Genomic DNA, 2,907 nt, shown 5'->3' on the forward strand with positions numbered 1-2,907 from the left:
CCTTTGTAAATGGGTTGAAAGCCTCATCACCTCTTTATGCTGCAATTCAAAAAAGCACGATCAAATCTCGGAATTGAGTAGCAATAGAAGAATCTAGGGGACTAAAAAAGTTCCCAAATAAATTAAAACTGCATAAACAAAAAAAAACAAAAATAATATTTGAATACGTGAGATGATTGAAGAACTAATGGAGGAAGAAATTGAATGGAGTTTTACGCTAGCCAAAGGTTAAGAGGGAGGAGCGGAGTTTGATGCAAATTGGCACGGGCAGTTGTGAAACAGCGGGAACGTGTTGTAGTAGTTGTGAAAGAGTGAGAACTATTATCAAACTACCCTTTGGGATGATGAATTTGGTTTTTTTTACCAGTTTGTCCTTATTTTCTGATTTTTTTTGGGTTTGATTGTGAAGAAAATATAAGGATATTCTTGGTATTTTGGAATGTTTCACCAAACTGAGGCTCTCACTTTATATATACTTTATATATATAGATATAGATTAACGGTTACATGTTTTCCTCATACATACTTTCTCTTTACTAGCCTCTTGCCACACGCATTCGCGTGTGGCAATTGACCTTTTTATATTAGATTATGTCTTTTAATTTTTTTTAAGTTAACTATTTTATATTTTTATTAAAAAATTATTCAGAAAAAAAAAAAGCAAAACCATGAAACTACCCACTAACATGGGAGTTTTTTTTTAATTAAAGTTTTAAATTTAAAATTCATTCAAAATTAAAATGTGGTGAATTACTTTAAATTCTTATGGTTCAATTGTAATTTTTAGAATTTTTGACAGACAATCTTTGGTATTTTGAATGTTTCACCTTTTTATCCTTCTCACTTTATGTCTATATATATATATAAAGTGAGAGCCCCAGTTTGGTGAAACATTCAGTAAACCCAATATTGCCCTTTGCTTCATTCACAATTAAAAACCACAAAAGTTTAGAAAATGAGGACAAAGTCGTAAAAACACCATAATTGGGTAGAAAACAAATAAAATAAAATAAAATCTATAAACATACGTGCTTAACAGTTAACCCTCACAAACTGCTAAGAAGTAGTGGGCAGTTTAAAAACACAAACTAAAAAAAAATAATATATTTACCATATATGTAAAAAAGAAGTATAAAAAAGGTTACAGTAGAAAGAAAATATAAAAATATAAAATATAAAAAATTTAAAAAGTATTGGAAAAGAAAACAGAAATTTGAAAAAAAAGAAGAAAAACAAGTAGACGTGCTTAAGCCTCTCAAACTGCTAAGCAGTAGTGGGCAATTTTCTCTCCCAAAGATTTCCACGATCTGAGTTTGGTGGGAAGGTTCAACACTAACCACCTGCATACCACCAATATTTAGAGATGTGTAATCGGAAGGAGGCTAATTTTAATTTTCAGGAATTCGCTGTGTGGTTTCAGTTCATTCCAAACAAAAAAAGATCGACAAACTCAGTGACAGAAATTAGTAAAAGATTTGAGCTTTCGGAACAAATTTTTCTCCAAAAATCAAAAAATTTCATCGGGTTAGTGATTCATCTTTTCAGTTTTCGTTCTCTTCAACTTTTGTAAATTCGATAAAAGTTATTTGTTCATCCAATTGGGTTATCAGGAAATGTTCAACTCTTTGTTTACAAAGGATATGATTTTGGCTGCAGTTTAGGTTCTTGGATTGATTCCACATTTCAAATCAACTTCTAACCTACTAACCTTGATGGAGGGGAGGGGCAGAGGATGAAGAAAATTCCGGGCAAAGAGCTTTGACTCCCTGATTCACTGCGGCAACAACATACCACCATCCTCCTTTCGTTCCCATGTCACCAGAAGCAACAAGAAGATATAAAACAAAATTGGTGTTTTGAAATTCTGATTAATTTTGCTGAAGTAATGAATAATTTTGATTACTGTTTTTAGTCATTCACATGTTCTTTTTTCGTTGTCTTCCATTTTTCGTAAATCCGATTACAGTTTTTAAAACATCAACTCATGTTACTAACAAACAATTTCATGGCTTTCTATGGTTGTACAGACTCATTGGTTGCTGACCCATTTGTTAGGGCTCAAACAAAAAGAAAGTTGAGAAAGTCTATTCTTGTCGTAGAAGTCCTGTTGGCAGTGAGCTGAAGAAAGGAAAGGTGTGAACACCATAATAGGTGGCCTTTTGCTTTTGGCACCGAGATATTTCCAAAATTTCCCTTAAGCTTTAGCATTGCCACTTGCCGGATGTGTTTGCATTTTATGATACAAATTCCAATGTTATACATGCAAATAGTTATAAGAACATTTATCTGATGTTTTCTACCTCATTCAACAACTTAATTACACTCCCACTGTTTTGGTTGGAAGTTGAGAGTCTTCATTCCATCGACGTCCTTTCCTTCACAATTTATACTGAAAATTACTTGCAAAATGTAATATGAATGGTTTGGTTGACAGTTACATTATTACAATGTGAACATCCAACATCGATTATATTAGCAATAGATAAAGACGCTCAAGATTGTTTAAACTAATAAAACTCTGATTCCTCAATTTGACGAGACAAAACTGAATCAATCATATTCCATGAATGAAATAACAAAAACTTTGAGAAACAACAAAACAAGACTACATTTGTGTTAAGGAGGACCATGGAAACTTGAATGGCATACAAAATTGCAGCAAAAAACATGTGTTGCAAAGTTATCTGGAAATCTATCTGGAATCGATTGACTGGTATCAAATTTTTTAGATATTAGAAAAAAATGTACATCAAGTAACACATGTTATACATGATGAGATATTAGAAAAATATATGTTAAAATAGGACATATCTACCATATCGTCAGCTTATATGGCCAAACTTAAAAAAAAGAGTAATGGTATGAGTAAAAGAGCAGCACGACATCGTTCTCCTGGGAATATTCAGG

General features: G+C 32.2%; 1 long non-coding RNA gene across 1 annotated transcript; it reads left to right on the forward strand.

Annotated features, from left to right (window-relative positions):
* The first annotated feature begins 1,255 nt into the window (after positions 1-1,255).
* LOC126617436 (uncharacterized) lies at positions 1,256-2,357 on the forward strand. Its single transcript, XR_007621358.1, has 3 exons — positions 1,256-1,524; positions 1,657-1,882; positions 2,028-2,357. It is a non-coding gene; the product is annotated as an uncharacterized LOC126617436 (long non-coding RNA).
* Positions 2,358-2,907: the final 550 nt, after the last annotated feature.

The sequence above is a fragment of the Malus sylvestris genome, chromosome 3 (assembly GCF_916048215.2).
Source record: "Malus sylvestris chromosome 3, drMalSylv7.2, whole genome shotgun sequence".
Lineage (NCBI taxonomy): Eukaryota > Viridiplantae > Streptophyta > Magnoliopsida > Rosales > Rosaceae > Malus > Malus sylvestris.